Raw genomic sequence first — 18,137 nt, 5'->3', positions numbered from 1 at the left:
TGTGTTGGGTTTTAAGCACTATAACACTCCTATGGTGCACATGAAACCCTAAATGCTTTGGATCTATGTTTTCTCTAATTATACATGCATTTTGTTTTTTCAAAGCATTCACCCTAGCTAGCATACAATTGAAACTACATAATAAAAACTTAGTTTGGATGCTTACCTCTTGAGTAGGGTAGAGTTCTTGACCTTTGAAAGCTTGAGCACCTCAAGTGTGATGCCTCTAATGGTTCACAAACACCAATATACAAGAGGAAGCTTAAGAGAATAAGTTACTTATCTTAAAAAGATGGTGTAACCGATTTTGGCTCATGAGGGTTCTATTTATAGTGTGGCAAATGCTAGGGTTACAATTTGTGAGCCCTAATGCTCCATGACTTTCCACATTCTTATGCTCCATGGGTTTAACCTCCATGGATTAACTTTTTGGTTTAGCCCATCTAAATAATAATGGATCATTGGCCCACACTACAAGAATCATTGATTTACATAATCAATCCTCATATATTTAATTAGTCTCTTTTGACCACAAAATTAATTCCAAATTAATTCTTAATCAATACTAATTAAATAATATGATTCCATATATTAATATATTATACTTGTAATATATTAATAAATCATAAATAACCTTATCCGCAAAAGTCCATCCTATAAAATTGCACTGGTGAAGGCAACCCAAAAGGACCATGCTACTATCGGGTCAAGTACATCCCAGTTATAGTTATGGGCTTAGACACCAAATCCAACAGTCTCCCACTTGGATAAGTCTAATAAATATAGCTGCCAATGTAACTTCAGGATCCGACTTAGCAATCATAAGCTTTCAAAAGCCGCTGTCAACTCTGACCCAGTCAGTGACGCATCCTTTAGACGAGGGATCATATAATCCTCTGTTCTCAAGATATCAGGTGGACAAATACATGGAACAATTTCATACGTATTGCCCAGCAGTTTGTTTCCCGATTTCCGATTCTTCTGACAGAGAACATAACTAAACACATCAATTTAGTTCTGACCGGGCCCGGTACATAAGTTAAAATAGAATCATCGAGGGGCCCAAGATATTGCTTTTAATCCTCTTAGGATAAAAGGGAATAGATAAAGTTCGACATTATATGCTTGTACTAACTACTCATTAAATCAGGTACAATGATACGTTTTATAACATCAAGTTACTGATGTATTTTCGTATCATCAATGCACAACTAATTCATAGTCAAGAACTTATATATCTAGGTTTGAAGACTTATATGATATTATCGTCTCACGATCACTCGTGATAAATTCCATGAAGTGATTCAAGTGAGCACGGGTTGATCCAATACTCAAATCTTATTTCAGAAATACTCATGAATGGTGTAGCAAACTGTTGCTATGCCTAACGCCTTAGATAATCTACAAGCCAACTCATGACAGTCTTCTTTCATACTTACTTCCAACGTATGATAGACTGTGCATAGTTTGAATAATCTTATTCGGGAAGTCAAAACATGCAAAGTGAAACACAAGAATAATACTAATCCTATATGGCCCCAAAACTTGTGAGTGTAAATAAAACACCTTTTATTTAATCATCATATTGATTACTCATTATTCATTGTATAATGTTTCGATTGATCAACTTAATACTTGAATATAAACAATAGTTATCCCATGCTCCAAGCATGCACACCATGTTTATCTATGGTCCTTACTTTGTGAAATAAATCAATTTGATTTCCAATTAAACTCATTTCACAATTCCAAATCTTTAAGTGTAAGAATACCAAATTCTTGCCACTATTAGAATGTGTTAGTTCTAAACTATTATGCAAAGATTCCTTTTGTAATGTCTAGGTACCAAAAGTCACAGAGACTTGACCAACGGTATTACAAAGTATTCCTTTGGAGATTGTTACAAGAAAATTCCATGGAGATGAAGTCTCAAATTCAAAGTACATTCCTTTGAACATCCTTCTTTGCATAAAAGTTTCTAACTTACTAATATATTATTGATATCCAACTCCCATTATGGAAACTTTTCCATAATTTCCATATGACTATCCATTCTTAACAGAATCCTATCTATTCATAATTATATCAATATGGTTAATTCATAACTATACTTCCAACTATCCATAAGCAACCAATCCTTGGCGAACCTTAGATTGTCCTTGACAGTTGTTTAACCACTTTAGTCATATCCGGTTCTAGTCCTTTTTCCCTCTTAATGCCCCAGGCATTTGGAAAAATAGAACACATTAATATTATAGCACATGCAATCGATCCTATATCTGAAGCATATAGGACACGATTCATAATGTCTTACATAAATACATGATACTTGATCAGTCTTTTGCTATAATATTTCTATTTGCCATGTTCTCACAATTCGAACTATGAAGAGGGATGTCGTAATCATAATCGAATTTTGAGAATGCAACATTTCAATATATAGAATTTCCTTATGTCGAATCTTTTCAACATAACATTCATATATGTATTTGACTAAATTCGATTAAAATTTTCAATCTAAGCTTTTAGTTATGAAAAATGAAGTATAAGTTCCTCTCCCTTAATTATAGCAAAACAATTTTTCAACCCTGCAACTTTGCGAATTGAAACTTTGTTTTCTATAATTAACATTGCTAACTTGCAACACTTACCATAATAATTATGCTCCCACTAGCATAATAATTATTATCTTACTGGCATAACACTTATGCTCCCACTAGCTTTGACATGTATCCAAAATCAGCTGGACTTCTAGAAATCAATACTTATTGACTTTCTTACCAAAGTTCAAATTTTTGATACGAGATGCTTTGATAAGCCTTTATCTAAGCTTCTCAAAGTCATACACCTTTCCTTAGATAGCTCACATGTGTGTCTAAACTATTTCAGAAGTTATAGCAATAAGTTCCGAATGTTTAGACCTTTTGCCATTTCTCACAATTCGAACTATGAAGAGGGATGCCGTAATCATAATCGAATTTGAGAATACAAATATCACAATTGATAACTCTTTAAAATCTACTTAGTGAAAGTGTTTCCTCACAATCATTTTCATGAATTGGAGAGAAACCTTATGACACTTAGATTTTTATGGTGTGTGTGTTCGTATCCATGTGAATTTGTCAAAACCATAATCACAAGACAAGATCTATGACAAATTCAAACTCATATGGACTGAACTTTTTCAATCTTAATTTCTTGCCACTTGGCAGCACAAGGACCTACCATTGCTTCTAGGTTGTAATGCAAACAATTGAGAACTCACAGAACTCACATGCATAGTCAACCAACTGGAATGGGCACAAAAATAAGAATATGTCAACACGATAGGTTACAAACCTCAAGTCGTGTGCTAGTGATTAACGATAGGTTGACTCTTGATTAGTTCTTAAAACTTTTCAAGATCTATAAGACTCCCACTGACCTCTTGACATATAAGTTTTTCTCTGTCAAGAACATTACTTGACAAACAAATATTCAAGAGTTAGTGCGGTTTCTTATCAAGAAAAACACTATTGACAATCGGTCTTAGTTGATCTTTGTTTTATCCAAAACATTAAAACTTACCAATTTCAAATGTACAATAGTAGAAAACATTTTACTCTACATTTGCTGATATGTCACTCAATATACAATTTTGGAGGATGACTCTAAGATTTGATTTTGGAACGAAGTATGATTCATCTTAATTGATTTAACCATTTCAGCAATTCCTGGTTCCTCTTTTTAGCCAAACAAATGCACTAAGGCGTCCTTAGAGGATCAAATTGTGATATGGTTTTTATAATCATTAAGATGATCATAAAACACGATACTCAAGTACTCTCCCATATTTTTAGATTGGAGAAACTTTTTATCTTTCTGCCGACTTTGATTCTTCTTATTCGTTCTGCTATACATTGAGACTTTTTCAATGACTCGGAATTATACTTAATCTTGTAAGCATAACCATATTTACTAACCTTAGTAAACCATAACGAATAGTCCTATCGTTCTTTGTGGTGGACCTGACCAGCGCACAACCAAGTGTACCCGATCCCCTAGTCCTTCACTTGCTCACCTCTGTATGTGAACAAGGAATTAGTCCTAATTTCCCAAAGATGAAGGTTCTCATTCATCATACAATACAAGTTGCATGATTCCAAGTTTCTATCCAACTGAAACTTGGGTGATGAGAATCTTTCCTTATTTGGTAAATTTAGACACTACCACAAACGAAAGAATCAAATCCATATTGCTAAAATAGAAACATGCAAACATCAATTTTCACAAAAGCCATTGCAAGGAAATACAAATAAGATAAAATTCAAAATTTTATTTATTTATAAAAGGTGCGGAAAAACTTTTCCTTACAATGCAATTACATATGAAAACTATGCTATTACAATTTTCTAAGCAATCTATCATAACTCCTAAGCAGCAGCTCAAAAATCTGATCATCGAACCATGCGATCGAAATCCATCTCTTCGCGATCAGACTCTGCATGTTTTTCCTTTAAGCTTCCCTTGATCCTACAAAACATCAAAATGTAATATTATCACATCATGTATTAAGAATCTACAGATAGGAACTTAATAGAGTTAGATAGTGGACTTACCTAAAGCAGGGTCAAGCTTTTTGACCTTACCATTCTTATGATCCTTCAGGTAGATACGACAGCTTCACAACCAATGCCACTTCTTTTGGCAATAGAAACATATGGACTCTTTGGGAATGGTACACAGGACAATCTTAGACTTAGCCTTTCCCTTTCCCTTGGAAAGAGAAAATCTTTTCTGGACTTCCAATGTTTCCATTGTCAATGTCCATGGAAGTTTAGGAAGCAGATATTCCAATCCAATTTGCATTACCAGTACGCCAAATCATTGCTGACTCAACAACACTTAGCAAGTAGGTAGGATCAATAAGGGTCAGGTCGCGGTCTGTCATATAGTAGTCATTAACAAACTGACTATACGACTCGGGAAGTGACTGAAGAACCAAGTCAACAGCCAACTTCCTCGACACAACGACTCCTAACATTCCTATCATGTCAATGTGTGACTTCATCTCCAAGACATGTGCACACACAGACCTTCCATCTTGGTGTTTGCTAGCCAATATGGCTTGAGTGACCTTGAACTTTTCAAGTCTTTGAACTTGTGGGTTAGGGAGAATAGTTGGAGGAGGTGGAGGAAGTGAAGTATGATATTGTGGAATATCATCTTCATTCGAAAAGCTTTTTCCAAAAGATTTGGGAAGACCATAGTTGTCCGAACTAGACATCTGTAAAGGGAGAAGTTCAAGTTAGTTGATTTGATTCCTTAATATAACACCCAAAATGAAATATTAAGGCTAGGACCCAACACAATATTTTACAATTGCAGAGAGGGATGTCGTAATCCAGTTGTAAAATATTTGAAGGTAGGTAAATGACGATTTACCAATTTCCACCATGAAAAACGAAAAAAATTATTAAGTTTTAATTGGTTTGAAATTCCTAAATCTTTGAGATTCATTGAACTTTTCAAAGGCATGTTTAAATCTCGATTGTGCCCTTCAAGTTTGTGACTGGGATTCTGAGGATCACAAACAAGGTGTGAATAACCATGCAAATTAGCTTGGTACACCCAATGTTACAAATCACCTAATCAATGTGCTGGTTAACCACACACGCTCCATTGATCTATGATTAACATCAAGCTACCCTTTTCCACGCACTGTCAGTCCCAGATTAGTGTGTCGGTTAACCACACACGCTCCACTAACGACTTAACAGGGTGCAAAGTGCAATTTCATGAATTAGCACCATTTTCACATTTTTCTAAAGTAACTAAGACTGAGAATTTAATAAAAGTTTAGTTACTTTATATTTATCATTATACTTTTAATGAGGGAGAATTAATGTCCTATCCTACCCGTTCGGCTAACGACCCTCCACCAGTCAAGGCAACGGTGGGTGAGAGTGGACACCCATTAACCTGCCATTTTATAGGCAGTAACCTTATACCCCCCTTATAGACCGGCTTCGTGAACGAGGCCTACTAACGGTAAGACTGACTAGTCTTATACATATATATATATATATATATATATATATATTATTAAACTTATAATATTATAAAGTATAAGGGTTGAATTTTAACTTTTAAAACTCTAGGGTTTGGAATTAAAGTTTCATTGATGAGACTTTACAAATTCCAAAACTTGAGGGCAAGTTTTGAAACTTGTCAAAACTCTTCACATTCATAACTTATGAGTTTAATTGGATTTTAACTTTCATTTTCCATAACTTGAGGACAAGTTATGGAGGTCATTAAAATTCATCTAGATCATTTTTCTAACAAGGAAAATTATCATATAATATTCTATTGATCTAATCTAACTCATATAGCAAGGCAATTCATATCAAATAATACAAATAATTAACCTATTATCTTAATATTTGACAATTGTCCTTTCATTTTCCATAACTTATGAGTTTAATGTCATTTTAATGTATGAGACTTTTCATTTTCCATAACTTGAGGACAAGTTATGGAGGTCATTAAAATTCATGTAGATCAATTTTCAATGATTAAAATTATCACATAATTCAAGATTGATCTAGCTAAACTCATAAACAAAATAATATCAAGTCAACAATTTGCAAGCAACTTTGTTTATCATATAAATCAACAATTATATTAAAACTTTGACAATTATCTTGTGATTGGATGAGTACAAGCACTACCATATCATAAAAAACATTTCCAATGATCCAAAATAGTTTGTGGTAGTGTTTCCAATCCAAACCAGGCCAAGAAACTCGAAATTCTGCAAACAGAGCCTTCAACTCGTCGAGTGCATGAACTGGACTCGGCGAGTTGCTCTATTACTGAGTAGACTCGTCGAGTCTGTTCATGGACTCGGCGAGTTCACCAGTCAGAGGCCAAAATTTCGACTTTTTTAGCTTTGAAAAACTAGTAAACATCAAATATAATAGAAAACAATCCTAGGCTCTGATACCACTGTTGGGTTTTGAGCACTATAACACTCCTGTGGTGCACATGCAACCCTAAATGCTTTGGATCTATGTTTTCTCTAATTATACATGCATTTTGTTTTTCCAAAGCATTCACCCTAGCTAGCATACAATTGAAGCTACATAATAAAAACTTAGTTTGGATGCTTACCTCTTGAGTAGGGTAGAGTTCTTGACCTTTGAAAGCTTGAGCACCTCAAGTGTGATGCCCCTAATGGTTCACAAACACCAATATGCAAGAGGAGGCTTATGAGAAAAAGTTACTTATCTCAAAAAGATGGTGTAACCGATTTTGGCTCATGAGGGTTCTATTTATAGGTGGCAAATGCTAGGGTTACACTTTGTAAACCCTAATGCTCCATGACTTTCCACATTCTTATGCTCCATGGGTTTAACCTCCATGGACTATCCATGGATTAAATTATTGGTTTAGCCCATCTAAATAATCATGGATCATTGGCCCACGCTACAAGAATCATTGATTTACATAATCAGTCCCCATATATTTAATTAGTCTCTTTTGACCACAAAATTAATTCCAAATTAATTCTTGATCAATACTAATTAAATAATATGATTACATATATTAATATATTATACTTGTATTATATTAATAAATCATAAATAACCTTATTCTCAAAAGTCCATCCTATTAAATTGCACTGGTGAAGGCAACCCAAAAGGACCATGCTACTAATACTATCGGGTCAAGTACATCCCAGTTATAGTTATGGGCTTAGACACCAAATCCAACATAATGTAATGTGTGATATTTTGGGGAACTTACTAAGATTTATTCTTACGATTGTGGATTAAATGTTTTTCAGTTTGTGCTTCTAACAGTGGAAAGACTCCAGCTTGACCGCGATGCATGTGCATCGCTGGTGTTTATGTTTTTAAGACTTCCGCTACTTTTAACGACTCTGAAACAATGATTTTACACGTTTAGTTTTGTAATTTGAAAGTACCTGGTACTTCATCTCTATGAAAATGATTATTTTACTTATACTTTTAAAAATAAAAAAAATTGATTTAAAATTTGAAACATTGCATAATGTTTTGTTAAATATTTGATTAATAATTTAAAATAAATGGGATGTTGAACCATTCAATAAATTTGTGAGAGTGAAATACTATACATTGATTAACTAATAACAAAATATCAATGGTGAAATATTACATAAAAATCAATAATTTTTTAGCTTTAGCAACGAAATTTTTTCTCCACATCTAACTTATTCTAGGATCGGATAGTAATTCAATCTCTACACTTTAACTAAATCAATTAGTTATATAAACCATTAAACTTTTGACTTTCAATCTTCATATTTACAAAATTATTGTGTTATTATCTAGTGATATCTTAAATACGTGCTTAATAATTTACTAATACATGTTTCATTGCTTATTGTTTCACTAAAGTTTTCCGTTTGTTTTCTTGTAGACTTTCGTGTTAAGGTTTCTCAGGTGCTGCCTTCTTTTGATGTAGAGCGTCTTCAGATTTTTTTTTTATTACTTATTAGTTACATTTGTGATGGCTTTTTAGTTCCTTACTATACATCTATATTCATATGTTCTTTGTCACTGCAAAAGGTTGATAGATATATCATGAAGGATATTCAGATTCTTTTGGATTTTAAAGATACGAAAGCCTACACGAAATATGTTTTTTTAAGATACAAACAACAAAGACTTAAAGAGAAAGAGGATTACGAGTACAAGCTTCTATCCAGTATGCAAATATTAGGTACTTGTTGTTGACAACCATCTTGGACTGGTTTCTTTTGGCGTATAGATCACTAAGATCTATTGTATATACACTTCAAGTTTTTATATGAAAATCGACCTACAATCTACTTTTATTTGGAAATTTGCATACTTAAATTACTACTTATAATCATACATGTTTACTTTTCTTATTAATTTGTATGTGTATATGAGAATGTAATAATCGTATAAACCAACTTACTTATACTCTTGAGAAAACCAACATGTACATATGTAAATAACTTTTTGATTATTTTTATAAAAATTGGAATATAATTTCTTTTTTAATAAAATTGTATTTATTTCACTTTGTAACAGAAAAAACATATTTCGTTATATATGTATGTGTATAGAAACAAAAATTGTTTAACATTTGGTCAAAATAGTCATTCATAAAGATTCAAATGGAAACCAAAGAGTGAAAAATGTAAAATTCTCAAACTGTTCCTCTTGATCAAGATAAAAAGTTCATAAAAGCACATAATACCTACCATCCTTACTTTCATTTATTCCTATTTGAACATTATACTTTCAGTCGTTGCATTGTTTTAAATTCCAACAACATACTTTCAATCTTTGCCTTCTTAAAAGCATAATGCTTTAGTAAGAAAATGTTTAAAGTACAATGTCTGAATTGAATGATAGAAAAATGGAATGTTATTTAAATGAATCAAGATTACAAGTTTTAAGAAATAAACATACCACACCTGTACAAGTTGTGCACTAATTGCACTGAAGAAAACATCGAAAGGATTTTCAATGTCAAAAGAAAATAAAATGCATTAGACACAATGAAAATGTCAAAATGGTATATTATCAATGATGGGGTTCGAGTCTTTTAATGGAAATGAACTTTATATGGGCATACTAGAAGATGTTGAGATTAATTTTACTACATGTCTACGACAACAGTCTTTGTGATTTTATATTCATATAGGCAACAAATAGCAATATACTTAAATTAAATCTTATTTTCTCATTAAAACATTGTAATTTTAAAGTACAATGCTACATTAGCCATATTTTCAGCAGGAGTAAGTATGTTACACATTTTCTTAACAATAATATCGTATACATCATCCTAATTCTCCCATAAAATGGCAATACACTTTACTTCTACTATTACGTAAAATAAGAAACATAAACAACACATACGATAAGATAGCATGATTATTACAAACCACCGAAAACACTTGTCTTTAGTTAGCTTCTCAAATATTTAAAGTACAAACCTATCCTTACAGGAATTATTAAGAAAAACATACAAGATTACATCTTTAGTATGACTTATACTTTTCAACATAATCTTCATGTTTTTTTCTTAAGACTCTAAACCTTTGCAGTAACAAACATCCATCGAAAAAAATTAAAATAAAAACTTACAATTAAAAATTAAAAATGTTATTAAAAACGTTTTTTTACCTAAAACCATATAAAATTAGCTTACTGATCAATTCACTAGGGCCGTGATTATCACAGTCCGATTAAGTTTCCTAGTATATATATATATATATATATATATATATATATATATATATATATATATATATATATATATGATAAAGTCAATAATTAACTATAAAATATTGATGATGAAATACTACATAAGGTGTTGTTATATGTATTCATCATTACTAATTGTATCCCTAAACTCCTAATTAACATTTAATTATCCCTAATATCAATCATATAAAAAAAACTTTGACTTTCTTTTAAATATTTTGTCCTTTTGTTGTATTTTCTTTATAAAATATTATTATTATTATTATTATTATTATTATTAACTTTTTTCCTATAATATTTTTTTGAGTTGTATAAAGAGTTGATCAAATTTATACAGACGTTCGAATAACTAACAAACGCTCGAATAATTGATAGACGTTCAAATTATTATTAATATTAACTCTTATTTCGAAGAACAATGAAATTAGTTAATAATTGATAGGCTTCGAAACTTCAAGAACCATTTATGTAAAATTAGTTAATAAGTAAGTATCATATATTTTTCATAATTGTATCATAACTTTCATAATCAAATAACAATGTCAATCATTCAATAAATTTCTTATTCAGTAAAAGAAACATAGTTATATGAGAAAATTGTAAGGAAACCTTATATATTGTGTACGTATAGATTAAAATGTTCTGCTTGATAGAAAACCTTGTATAATGCCCGACTGAATGGTTATGTTATGTATAATACGTATAATGAACCATACAAATTTAATACTTAAACTGTCAGTATATGTGATGATTAATAAAAACCAAACTTTGCTTTAATATTATTATTATTATTTATATTATTGTTATTTATATATTTTAATAATAATAATAATAATAATAAATACAATAATAAAATAATATTAATAAAAGAAAAAAGACAAAAAAAAATGAAAGGGGTATAATTAGTAATGAAGAAGTGCATATAAATTTATCATACTACATATTGATGCCGTTCTAAAAAACAAAATATTGATGATAAAATCAATAATTAAATTTGTTGCGAAAGCTAAATATAAAAATAGTATGTAAACACTTGTATCCCCAAACTACTAAATAAAAGAAGTGTTCATTTGAATGGTAGATTACTCAAAGCATCATTACACCATAGTAAAACATTTAACATAGAAAAATAAGCTTAGGTGATATTTGTTTTTTGGAAACAAAAATTCATGAAGTCTGCGGACCACCTCCGCAACCCTCTGCAATAGAAGAGGTGGACCAAACGGCTGCAAACTGTAATAAGAAGTGTGTTTGTTTTTTTAACATCTGCATGTTGCTGCAGATATTAAAAAAATAAAATAAACTGAATTTATAAACCAAAAATAGTTTTTTAATACCGAAAATTTAATAATGTATGATATTTCAGCAATAATTTATGATATTTCAGCAAAAAATAATGATATTTCAACAAAAAATAATGATATTTCATCAAGAAGTTATCATTATTCAATATAAAAAAACGAAAAAAAAATCAACAAGAATATACAAAAAAATGAAAAAAAAAATGTAAAATAAGATTTCAACAATATATAATCAAGATTTCAGCAAGAAAAAAGAAGAAGAGGTTGGGATAGGCAATACAAGTGTTGCGCCAAACAGAACACGCGCAAAAGTTTTTAACTCTGAACACTTCTAAAAAACAAACAGTTGCGAGATTAAAAGTGTTGTGTGTGTGCTGCGCCGCGCAACAATAAGAGGTCTGAAGAGGTTTTTTTATAAAAAACAAACAACACCTTAATCATATGTTATAAATTACGTACAATAGTTTTACTTACCAATTACTTATCGAATTTAGGCAACCATTCACTAAAACTAGATTACTAGAAGATGACTAGATCACTAACACTCCTCATGAGTTTATCGTTGTTTGTTGAATAATTTTATATCATGTTTCGATCACTTATTGACTTATTGTTTATCATGTTTCAAACATTTTCTTTGCTTAGTTGCCAATTTTTTTTATTGAACGTGATACATAATACTTCTTCTTTATAGATTTTTTTGTTGAGGTGTCAATTTTTACGATGCAAATGCCACATCAACATTGTAACATGCCCAACCGACCAAAACTTGACTAAAGAGACCTAAGGAACACATTTCATTAAGTAGTTACATTGGTTATATAGACGAATTCAATGGTTATAATGAGATAGATAAAAGATATGTCGTTACTTTGTAGCAAATATAATATAAAGTTATAACAAAAAATTAATTAAACATGTTAATGTTATTGTTGTTCAACCATTTTTAAGTTAAACTTGATCATATTCTACCGTCAATATTTATTTTTTGTATTATAAGTCTCTGAGTAGTCATTTTACACGTTAAAAGATAAAAACTGCTACTTAGTTTGTTTTAGGGAAAATGATTTGCGAGTGTAATTATCTTTTCGTCTTGTTCACGTTTAGGTAACTTCATTTTTTTGTACACATTTGACCATTTAACTTGTTAAATGTGTTCACATATTACCATTGTCACCTGCTATAGCAGGTGACAATGGTAATATGTGAACACATTTAACAAGTTAAATGGTCAAATGTATACAAAAAAAAAAATTTGTTTAAATGTGAACAATTTTTTTTTACAAAAATTCTTAAAAAAAATTATAATTTCTTACAACATTTTTATGATATTTTTTCCTACAAATTTTCTAATACAATGTTTTGAATCTTTGTTTATAATTTTTTTGAACTTTTTTTATTCTTTCATATAATTTTAATACAACTGTTTTTAAACCAAATATTTTATAAATGTTTTAAATTTTCCTTACAAGTATTTAACTTGTTTTTTTTTTTTTTTTTTTTTACATTTTCATACAATTGTTTTATAACTTTCATACATTTATTTTTAAACTTTCTTTTACAACATTTTTAAAGTGTTTCACATATTTTGTATGATAGTTTAATATTTTTTAATAACATTTTAAAATACTTTTGTTAAATACTAGTTTAAAACGTTGTATTAAAACAATTAAAAGTTTATAAACTTCTAAATAAAAATTATTAAAAAGTAGGAATAAGTTTAAAACATTTACATTATATATATATTTTTTTTGTTTTTTATTTACTAAGTAATATTTTCTTTTTATTTTTTAAAAGACCCTCTATACTTATCGTTACATATTTAATTTATTTAATTTTATTATTAGATACTATTTACTTTAAAAATATTGTATATGCTTAAAAACAAAAGAAAAAAAAGTTCTAAGAGACTATATAAAATATTTCACAAAACAAAAACATATTTATTAATTTAAAAGTAAAGTTTAAAATTGATCAATATTTAATAAATATTTAGGAAATTATGGATATTTTAAAAATAACGTTTGAAAAAAATAATACAAACAAATATGAAAAATAAAATCGCTATTAAAAGTGAGGGAAATGACTTATCAGGGTAATTACTTTTTTGTCTTGTTCACGTTTAGGTAACTTCATTTTTTTTATACACATATAACAAGTTAAATGGTCAAATGTGTACAAAAATAAAAAAGTTACTTAAATGTGAATAAATCGATAAAGATGATTACCCTCGTAAGTCATTTTCCCTTTGTTTTATTGGTTACACCTAGCTTATGTGCCTTTTTTTCTTTTCTTTTTAAAATTAAATATTACTATGACGTCAATATTTTACTACCTAACCTAATTACAAAAGTAGAAAAAAAATATGAAAATGTTGTAAATAAATAATAGGGAGAATATTTAATTATAGGGAGAATTTCATATATAATCTTATTAAACGTCAAAATATCATATTTACACAACTTAATTTTTAAATATCATAATTACTCTTTATAAAATTTTAAAATATCTTAATATGCCCTTTTTAAACATCAAAATATCATATATGCCATTCATAAACATCAAAATATCATATATGTCATTCTTAAACATCAAAATGTCAATGATAATATCTAAAATATTCTTCATCTAAAACATGACAATATTCAACAACACAAAAAACTAAGCAATCAATGCACCCATTTCATGGAGATGGTTGAAGATGAAGCCTTTTGTTTGTAAAGATTACGACATTCCAATAATTTAGAAGTAGACGTTTCATTATTATAGATGTAGGGATAACATGGTCAAAATAATTTTAAGATATAAAAAATGATTATAAACTATTAAAAACAAAGTAAAAAAAAAATTTTCGGGCAAATATGATATTTTGAAGGTTTATAAAGGGTAAATATGATATTAAGAAATTACGTTAAACAGATATGATATTTTGATATTTAAGAATGACATATAGGAACTGTATCAAATATTGGAAATGTTTCAACATTGATTTTTTTTAGGGTTTTGCTTTAATTCTCATTGATTCTCTAGTCAAACTTTTGTTCTTGTTAATTCTCGGAGTTCAATATCACTGACTAGCGAGGGATGTGGTAGAGTACTCGATTGAGTTAATTCTCATCAATGATGGGTGTATGTATACGTTTTGATTTGGAAGAGGGTGTCATTGTTGTTGGTGATAGTGGTAGAACAAGATTTGAAAGCGAACACGACGTTGTTTGAACGATGCATGAGATAATTGGGAAGAGGAACTTTGAAGATCTAGGATTTGATGAAGGTTTACAATATGAGTTTTGATTTGGAATCTTGTTCAAAACATTTGTTTCTTGATTTCTTTTAATATAAAAGGATTTCGTTATGAGTTGTATTTGGTTTCGATTTGGAATCATGTTCAAGAGGTTCAAATGATATGATCTTATGTTAACGTTTGGTTTATATGGATTTTTTTCACTCTTTCCTTTTAGTTTAAGCTCTTGTTGGTTTTGATTGTTATGTTTGTTAATGAACGGAAGATGATAGTGGGATGTAAAAGATGGTATGAGGGAGGTGGAAGGTAGGGTGTTATCAGATCAGATGAATAATAATAATAATAATAATAATATTTGTAAAGTTAACTAGAAAATATCATTGAAAGAAACTAAATGAGTATCATATCAACGCAACACATTTAAGTCCAATCGATAAAAATGCAACTTGGGATGCCACATCACTCTTGTATCCGCCACCTAAGCTTGATCACCATATGATTCTTTCATATTTGTCAAAATAGCATTTTTTTCATATTATTTTTAAATTTTAATGATTTAAACATATAAAAAAACAATACTTACTAATCAAGTAGGATCGATCTAAAGTGGTTAATTTAAAATTGAATAGATAGTTAGTAACTACATATAAACGGATTTAACAACCAGTTCCGGTTATAATTAGTTTTAGGCCCAATTCAAAGTTTTGAAACCACGCTTAAGGTAATGGATCTTGGGCTTGGTGAACAAAGGGCTCTAACAACCGTGTTTTTTAAACCCTTCTAAATTTCATTGTGTTTCACCATTGATTTCAAACTTACAACTTCATAATTTATGAAAAATCTTAAATAAAATGTCATCATCACTTTCCCTACTTTTTTTCCACATTTTTTCCTCGAAATTCAAGCCGGCACCCATGATGATGAAATTCTTGTTTACATAATGGAAGTGGCTTTTACAAAAACAAATAGAAGATGCAACAATATTGATAATGGAATTTATTTGTGTTGTGAAGGGGACAGGATGTGTTGGTACCAACTACCAAGAGTGTGTTATCAAGGAGTGAGGATGTGTTTTTAATAAGTGTAAAAGAATAGATTTGTGTTTTATTTGAAAGAGTCACAATGTGTTCTTAATGAGTATATAAGAAAGAAAATGTTTTTGGAAGAGCGATGTATTTTGGTTTTTTAAAATTCTTATATTAATGATGAAAGCTTCGTACACACCCTCCGGCCTTAGAAAAACAACAATTACTTTTTGAAATGCTTGTTAATACGAGTTAAAGGTTTCCTTAAAATATATTTTAACACAGGGAAATTACAAAAAAATAATGTGTGATATGACTAAAATCTATTGAAGGTTCCAACAAATACAATGATCAACTTTGACAGAAAAATGCGGTTTTCCTAAAACCAGTTGGGTGTTTGAAAATGCATAATTGAAGTGCTTACGGTTTAGCAACTCGTATTAAGACCTTTTAAGCGTTTACATATGATGATTTCATAAACATTTATTAGCTTAAACAAAGTTATTTTATAAATTAATCCATACTTATTTTCCTTAATGAATTTTTGATAGTTTATTTTTAAATTAAATATATATGCATCATATGCCAAACACTAAAAATAACTTATGAATTTATTACATTTTCTCTAAGTTAAACCAAACACCGATTTTTAAACTCCATTTTAGCACTAGATAAACTAAAAAACAATTACTAAAACAATAAGTTTAAAAAAAGATATACAAAACACAACATTAAATACAAAATTTGTCTGGTTCATCTTAAAACAAAAACATATTTTAACCAATTCAGATTTGGCCAAAACCGGTTTTTAAGAAATAAATTTTGTCAACTACTCATAAGATCATATTGTAATGACTCCCAAGGATTAATATTTCACATACTTAAAATAAGGGTATAATGAAATCTAAGAAAATAAAAAGTTCAAATCACTGTGTTTTACTTTGTATGAACATGTTCATTATTTATTGAGTGAAGCTAACAGTTATAAAGTATAGCATTTCAAATCATTCAACACAACCAGAAAAACACAAAATTGATCAAAAAGTAGTTTAAATCCAGCAAATTCAGAGTACTCTGCCATTGAAACTAACAGTAATAACCATAATCAACATCAAAAATAGAAAAACAAACCTAAGCAGTAAGAACAACAGCACCACCGGCCTCCTTAATTTTTTTCTCAGCACACTTGGAAATGAGCTTCGCCTTAACAACCATAGGATGTGAAAGAGGCACAGCTCCCTTTCCCAAAACCTTGAAGTATCCAAATTGAGTAACATCGACGACTGGAACCTTATCAGCTGAAGCCTTTTCCTTCGCGTCTTGTGGAACCATCGACCAGAGCTTGTCGACGTTCACGATTGGGCAGTAGAACTTGTTCCTGAGCCTGTGGAAATACCTCATACCGACCTTACCGAAGTAACCGGGATGGTACTTGTCGAAGAGGATCCGGTGGTGGTGCATACCTCCGGCATTACCACGACCTCCGGGATGCTTTCGGTGCTTTCCGATACGACCATGTCCAGCGCTCACGTGACCACGCTTCTTGCGATTCTTCCTCAATCTGGTCGTCATTATACCCTACACAGAACGTTAAATCACAAATCTCATACTCTGATTCATGTAGGTGCATAACAGTTTCTCTATATAAATCACAAATTGCGAAATATCCACCGACTCGATTTCGAGTTTGAAAAGAATATAAGACTAATGAGAATAAAATCTAGATCGGTAACAAACGAATGGTGTTCAGGATAGAATGCACAAACAAATCGGAAAGAGACGATTATGATTGATGATTGTCGATGTACATACCTGTTAAGCAAATTCCGGTGAATGACGGCGGCAGAAACCCTGCGTTAATAGTCGAGCGCAGGAAATGAAACCCTAACTTGGTTTTATAGCAAACAGGTAAGAAAATATGGCAGGGCGTATCACTTGATGGGCTTGAAAGTGTGGGCTTGTAGTCTACTAATGAAGGGCCATTTTATAAGACAAGCCCAACGTTTATCTTACGTAGAGAAAATAAAATGTCATAATAATTTATAATATGAGATATTGAGATATTCAAAAAATAAATAAATAAAAAGGCATAAGGTCTTTAGCCCACATGTATGAAAGTGGATGTGACAATTTTGACACATATAAAATGGGACAATTCGAGTTGCTTTTTCTTTTCTAATTTAATTGTTTAAATTAAAAGAGAAATTAGATTATTATTGTAAAAATATAGTTTTGATGCATCAAAATTTTCGTAAGATAAAAGAAATGAAGACTTGAGAAGGTAATATACTAT

The 18,137-nt window shown here is 30.1% G+C and overlaps 1 pseudogene across 1 annotated transcript; it reads right to left on the bottom strand.

The window, feature by feature from the left end:
• Positions 1 to 16,877: 16,877 nt before the first annotated feature.
• On the bottom strand, positions 16,878 to 17,782 carry LOC145115644 (large ribosomal subunit protein uL15x pseudogene; annotated as a pseudogene). The gene is made up of 2 exons (XR_013711638.1): positions 17,657 to 17,782; positions 16,878 to 17,422 (listed from the first exon to the last, which is right to left on the bottom strand). The product of XR_013711638.1 is annotated as a large ribosomal subunit protein uL15x pseudogene (transcript).
• Between the last annotated feature and the right edge of the window lie 355 nt (positions 17,783 to 18,137).

This window comes from Lactuca virosa, chromosome 5 (genome assembly GCF_052849685.1).
Source record: "Lactuca virosa cultivar CGN04683 chromosome 5, Lactuca_virosa_CGN04683_v6, whole genome shotgun sequence".
Classification (NCBI taxonomy): Eukaryota; Viridiplantae; Streptophyta; class Magnoliopsida; order Asterales; family Asteraceae; genus Lactuca; species Lactuca virosa.
The sequence above is the reverse complement of the archived record's forward strand: the minus strand, read 5'-3'. Positions and strand labels throughout refer to the sequence as shown.